The 7,355-nt window shown below is 40.5% G+C and overlaps 1 pseudogene; it reads right to left on the bottom strand.

Moving 5' to 3' along the window:
* Positions 1-4,998: 4,998 nt before the first annotated feature.
* LOC116681643 (uncharacterized) lies at positions 4,999-7,355 on the bottom strand (annotated as a pseudogene).

The raw sequence follows: 7,355 nt of genomic DNA on the forward strand, positions 1-7,355 counted from the left end.
TACCGCTAAAATGTTGTAATGGAAAAATAGCAAAGATAACGTACAAGACTGTGTAGCTTACATAATCTGGTAGACTTCAGTTGTAGCATTTAGGTGAGTATAATAATAGGAAAAGCATTCTTCTTTCTTTACTTGTTACCCCTGAAGTACCCCAAAGGTTCCAGTCCATGCTTTAGGAAGCACGCCAAAGACTGAACAAAACAAAGACAATATAAATGTTTGCCATTGGTTCAATCTCATGTCTCCTACTCAACATTTTTGTTCTTAAAAAAATGGTCTTGCATTGAAGCAAAACAATTTAAACAGATATCATAACAATTATGGTATATCTTTGAATTCCATTGGATCTCAAGTGGTGCCATGTTCCATAGGGTATGTCAACAGAGGGCCAACATAGAGCCGTTGTCAGAAAATCCATCCGACACCAGTCAATATTTAGGCAATCCAATATTCCTTTTCAACTGGATACGATTGTGTGTGTAGGTATAGACATCAAATTTAAGTTCAAGAATAACATGCTATACACCTACATGAATAATCAAAGTGCCTGTAATTTAGATTATATATTACACTAAAACCAGTGGTAGGCTACAGGATACAGAAAGTCAATATATACATATATATTAATTATACATAATTTTATTGCTGCAATATTCTAAAGGCAAGTGACATCTCTTTGAAAATCACAGTGAATTGCTGCATCCAAAGAGATACTTGCACTTTTTATATGCATTGGATAAATTGAACACACCTTCTGGTTTCCATTAATGTAGCTACTTTATAGTGCATTAGGTAATAGCTTTTCACAATAGCTTGCACCAGTGAAGCACATGTTATTGTTGTTTTAGGCAGTGGATGGACAATACGTCTAATTTTTATTAGTATTACTCCATTTTACATATCTTGAATCATTCTTATGCCCATAAAGAATGCTGTGCCACGTGTAATTACTGAAGTATTGTTTGCATAAGGCCACAACATTTTCACCATTAATTTGTGGTATTTCCAGGTTTGCACAAGGCCTACGATTAAGACAAATTGACATGATAACTGATGAACTACACTGTCAAAGATGGCAAAAAAGCTGCGAGATGTCTGTGTTGAGGCAATAGAGAGAAGAAAAGAAGAAAAGGACAGAGGCTGGGAGGGCATAACGAGTTTGGGTTATCGATGAAAGCCACTTCAGACACAAAAGAAGTTAATGTAAACACCATACAGCTAAACATTCTATGGGAATTCCCACAACAAGCCCACTACTTTCCAGCCCATTCTGTTTAAGTGACAGAACTTGCAACTCTAGGTTGTCAGTGTATTTGTTTTTTTCTTTTGCTTGACTTGGCTTTGATAGTGACTTATTCTTCTATCAAGAGGAGGATTTTTCAGGAGGACTATGTCCTCTTGTATATACTGAATGCTTTGATTACTATAGGCTTTGCTTTGACCCACAAAGTTATAACAATAGATTAAGGAATCAGAATGAATGAAACGGTTGCAAAACATAAACAATAACATGCTACTTACCTACATGCAAGCTGCAATGTTACTCAGCATTCTGTCCCGTGTTATAAATGTAAAGGGCGGCTGTGGCTCAGTGGTAGAGCGGTTGCCTGCCAATCGGAAGGTGGTGGTTCAATCCCCGCCCTGCAGTCATTGTCGAAGTGTCCTTGGGCAAGACACTGAACCCCGAGTTGCCCCGGTGCTGCGCATCGGAGTGTGAATTGTGTGAATGTTTATCTGATGACAGGTGGCACCTTGTACGGCAGCCCCGGCCACAGTGTATGAATGTGTGTGAATGGTGAATTTTTCCTGTAGATGTAAAAGCGCTTTGAGCAGTTGTTAAGACTGGAAAAGCGCTATATAAATACAGCACATTACAATTATTAGCTTTATACTTTTTTTATTAATCACAATTGTGTGCCATGGTGTTATAACTATATAATTACCAAACTTTGATTTCATAGTAACTGCATTTTGTTCCTGTAACTGTGATGGATACAGATATACAGTTGAACATAAGAAAAAAATTCTAAATTTTCCAGACTAGGTCATCATGACAATTCATCATTGTCCATGTATAGATTTTACTATATTTAGACTATATTATCAATGCACAAATAATCATTGTTTATGGACCACTAATAAAGATTTAAGTGTACCAATAAAGTACTTGATGCTTTATACACTTATAATTATTATAAACCACCCACCAGTTGCAACTTTTTAATAGGCATTCCATAATTCTTAGACGTTTTACAAGTATTAACTATTTACAAGGTATAAGTCATCTATTGCAACTTTATAACCATCCAGACATCGTTTACAAACCAACTAGTAACCCTTAACAAAGCACTTCTAATAATTAGTAATCATTATATTTGGTTTGTTAACAGTAAACTGTTTCCTAACAGTTAAATGATAACTAAAGATTAATTAACAATCCATTTACAATCTATAAATGATTGTTTTTGTAAAGTGTTACCTGGTGTTAATTTTATAGAATTTTAAGGAAAAAAAAAATTTAACACTGAAAAAAGAGAAATATAGGGAAAAACAAAACATCCCAAAAAATAATCAAGAAAACCGTTGTTAAAAGTGAGAAGAAAACGCCAAAGAGTGACAAATGCCAGAAAGCTTCAAACAAAAATGTCCAAAAAAATAAGACAAAAAAAAGAAATCTCATCTCGTTTTTTTATCTCAACTACAATCGTTGTCCTAAATTTATCATTGCTGGATGATGCGCAATTTTTCTGGCTAAACTTCAATACCACGGCCCCCTTGATTAAATATTAAAGCCTAAATCATGTTCAGAGTGAAGTTCATGACTTCAGTGTGTACAAAACTGAGCTGCTCATCTAACATACTAGATCATATTAGCCTCTTCTCACTGGTAAGTTCGTGTTTAAGTTTTTATAAAGCCTTTTTGTAAAGACAACTCACAGTAACATTTGTTAAATGGTCCAGGTTTTGCCATCTGGCACTTTTCATTGTAGTCCTTTGGCAAAGATTTTAGACCACACATCTAAGTTCAGGTCCAGTTACATTGCAGCTCCACAAGAGCTGAAGCACAGCCTCAGCGTTCTGCTGACTGCGCCTAACACCCAGCTCAAAACTAGAGCTGTGCAGGCTATGACGTCAGGGCCACTCCGTTGAGAATTTGAGACTCAGAATCTTAATCACTTCCAAAAATGTAAATCTATATTATGTAAGCATTTTACCAACATGTCGGTTATTCCTTTTCTAAGAGTTCACTGCGGTCCTGAAACTTCCTTTGAACCACATAAAGCACTAACTTTATACAGCGTCCAACTTTAAAGATTAATTTGTCCCTCAGGCGGGGTCCAACCTAGCAGCTCAAGGTCCTGCGCTATATTAAGTTCTGAGCATTTTAGGTACATAATTTTCGTGTAGTTGCAATGACCAGTCAAGAGAGTTAAGATCCAAGTTTATTGAAGTTCACATTTAAAACCTCCTGTCCCAAATCATGGTGTCATTTTAGCGTTGATCACCTTCTGGCTCCTGTTGGAAAATTTAAACAGAATGACACAAGACCATTACCAAAACTTCAGTAACCAAATGACGACAAAGTTCAGATAAGCAACCTTACCTCTTGTATCTTTACAGCCCATGCTGTCATTGAGACATCGTTTAAAACCTTGACGCAGTCGTTAGACATTAAAAGTCGGATAATTTCTTTGAGACATCGTTTAAAAAGTTAGTACTTGCTTTGAGACAGTGTTTGAAAGCCGGATACTTTCTTTGAGACATCGTTTGGAATGCCAGATACTTTGATGTACTGAGGAGAAGGCCGGAAAACAGTTGCATTGCAAAGCATCTTCGGGGCATCTGGTAGTGGCCACTGGTGTTTGAAGCGCTGCAGTGGGCTTAATGGTTACATCCTTTGAGACATCGTTTGGATAGCTGGATGCTTTGGCCTCAGAAGGCTGGAAAGCAGGTCTCACTGAAAAAAATCGTCGGGTGCATCTGGAAGATGACACTGGTGTTTGAAGCGCTGTAGTGGGCTTAATAGCTTCTTCCTTTGAGACACTGCTCAGAATGCTAGTGACTGTGCCCGAGACACTAGAGACCGTACCTGGAACACTACTGGTGCTCGATTCAGTGCCTGGAACACTAGAGATGTTGCCAATGACTGTGCTTGAGACACTGTCTGGTATGCTAGCGGCTGTGCCTGGAACACTAGAGTGTTGCCTGGAATGCTGGAGACAGTGTCTGAAATGCTAGAGATGTTGCTAGTGATGGCACTCGATACAGTGCCGATGGGGCTGGAGACGTTTCCTGGAACGCTAGCAACAGTGCTCGTAACTGTAGTGACGGTGCTTGATATGCTAGAGACTATGCCCAGAATGCTTGAGACACTGCCTGGAATGCTAGCGATGGGGCTGGAAACATTTCCTGGAATACTAGTGACGGTGACTGGAATGCTAGAGACTGTGCCTGGAACATGTGAGATGGTGCTTGATATGCTAGCAAGGGTACCTGGAATGCTAGTGGTGCCTGACATAGGGCCTGGAAAACTAGAGACTGTGCCTGGAATGCTAGAGATGTTGTTGAGACACTGCCTGGTATGCCAACAACGGTTCCTGGAACACTAGAGATGTTGCCTGTAATGTTGGCAACAGTGCCCGGAACACTAGTAACAGTGCCTGAAACACTAGAGACTGTGCCTGGAACACTAGTGGTGCCCAATACAGTGCCTGGAATGCTAGAGACGGTGCCCGGAACACTAAAGATGTTGCTGGTGACTGTGCCCGGCAAGTGCCTGGAATGCTAGAGATGTTGCTCGACACGCTAGCAACAGTGCTAGAGACCATTCCTGGAAGGCTAGCTCTGGAGACATTGTCTGTCAAGCGGGATACACTGATGTACTAACAGGTTCAGTGTATACACGTCTTTGAGTGGACAAAATTTGCATTGTAGTTGGACCCAGTAGACCTGGAGAGACCAGACAGATGTTGGCATGTGATGTATTAAGGATGCGGTTCAGTTTAACAGGTAAACCACCACCTTTAGTGGAGTGTGCAGAATGCAAATATGGCCAACCCCAGCTGTGTCAGACTGAAACCTGTATACTGACAGTAGTCCAGCCAGAGCATATGTACACTGGATTGTCACCCTGCAAGACAAGAAAATAAGGTTATTTGCATTAAGTTGAGGGAGTTGTATTAGCTAAATAGTTTGGGTTGAAAGTCTACCTGTCAAAATCATTTCTGGAGACAGTTGGTGCATTCAACTCCTTGCTGAAGAAAATCTCGTTTTTGTAAGTCACAGACTCCTTGCCAAGCTGGAGAAATCAAGCATAACATTTGGGTGCTCATATTGCCAGATATAAATTGTGAATGAGCTCAGGTACATTAAAAGCAGTACCTCGACTGTGGATCCACAGCTGTTGATTGGAAAAGAGAAGAGAGCCCTGCTGCCGTCCATCTCTTTGGGTCTACAGTTTCTATCTACCAGGTTGATTCTAGAAGGAACTCCTTCACTTGTGATGGTCAGAGACAAGTCAGCCACCACAGTTATCCTGCCATCAGCCGAACACACTGCAGAGAACTGAGTTTTAGCACTTGTGTAAGCTATATAGGGATCTTAGAGTTGAGGAAAAAAAAAAAAAAAAAACCCTCCTTACCAATGAGTTCAGTAGCATAAACTGACAAGTCTTGATAGTTGAAATTTGGCCTTCGGTTTCACAGTTCCGCATGAAGAGCTCAAATGTGCCAACGAAGTCCTTTAAAGTAATGTTCTAAAAACACATGCACCATATTGACTGATGTTCATGTATAAAACATCCATTAAATACAAGTGTTTATACTCTAGTCTCATGTCACCTTATACTTGTAGCCATGAGTGAAGAGCGGCACCTCGAGCAGCAGTCTTTGGCTATTGTTGCTAATGATGTAGCCGTACTTATCTGCCAGCTCTGTCGTCAGCAGCTCTGAGCCTATACGGATCTCCCACAGGGGGTCAATAGGCTGGTGGTCCAGTTTAAAGCTGATGCCAGACTCTGAACAGACAGCGTCAAAGGCTGGAAGAGCTGTGAAGACAACACTGTTACTCTGCTTCGTACACTAGGATTGACCATGTCTAAAAGGACTTACAGGCATTGGTTACCGCCATCACTGATGCTAGTTGGTAAAAAGGCTTATTTTCAGGCAGAACAGTCAGGGTGTAGTTGATGTCCAGCCTGTGCTGAATTGTTGCATCTTTGATTATCTAAACAGAAAATATGTTGATTCAAGCAGGATGAAGTTGCCATGTGTAAAACATGAAATACCACAAATGTAATGTAAAGCGCTTTTACCTGCTGCATAACAGGGTCTTCAAAAGCACTTTCAGAATATAGCCATGAGTGTGGTTGGGAACAACAACTTTTTCAATGTTGTGGCTGCTTGTATTTGTAAAGGGAACTGTAAAATCCTGTCCATTCAAATTAACTGCAACCAACTCAACGTCTTTCGGGATGTCCCCGAAAGACAGTGAATACGCGCTCCTCAGAAACTGTTCCTGAAACAAAAAGCCATTCAGATTCTTGTTTCAAATTGGCAAGTTGCCTTGTGATGGCTTAATGAAGCTTTGTGAACCAGTGTCTATTTCTGAGCCTACTAGATGGCACTCTGTTCATTAGTTGAGTATACTGACTTGCAATGCCTTGAGAATTTCTCTTAATGCACATCTAGTGGGCTCAGATGTTGAGGACACTGTTCATGAAGTGTCATCCATCAGATCACTACAAGTGCCTGGTTAGACTTACTGTTTTCAGTGAAAATTGGGCATGGCAGCAGGGGAGTGGCCAACATCCTGTGAATGCGAAGTCTGGTGTCACCCTGATCCTCATCCACGGAGATTTGCTCCAGTAGAGATGAAAGATGGAGAACTTGTAGAGGTTCCCAGACACGATGCTCTGTGAAAGAAAACAAGGATCAGGAAATTTAATATGCAACTGGCTCCTCCACATTTTAAAACATGTTTAATGACAATAGCCCTGCCTCCTGACCTTCCTGTATACTCCTTCGCCTTATAGGGTATGCTGATCTTGACTGTGGAGTTGTGCTGCTTTACATGTAGCCTCTCTCTCTGCAACTGGCTGTGCCACAAGTTCACCATTGAATCCAATGTTGACCTGCATCTGGTTTAGATCCGACACCCATGGATGTCGCACCTCAGAAGTCTCCCACATAAGTAGCTACTGTTGTCATATGATCCTTTATCTGAGAGATATTACACCAGTATTAGTTTTATTTGCCGTAAGTCCAAAAAAAGAAAAAAAAAAAAAAAAAAAGAAAAGCCACAGCATAAAAGATGGCAATACTGCGCATTGAGCAAGCAGCCACCAGGTCAACCAT

The sequence above is a fragment of the Etheostoma spectabile genome, unplaced genomic scaffold (assembly GCF_008692095.1).
Source record: "Etheostoma spectabile isolate EspeVRDwgs_2016 unplaced genomic scaffold, UIUC_Espe_1.0 scaffold00018660, whole genome shotgun sequence".
Classification (NCBI taxonomy): Eukaryota; Metazoa; Chordata; class Actinopteri; order Perciformes; family Percidae; genus Etheostoma; species Etheostoma spectabile.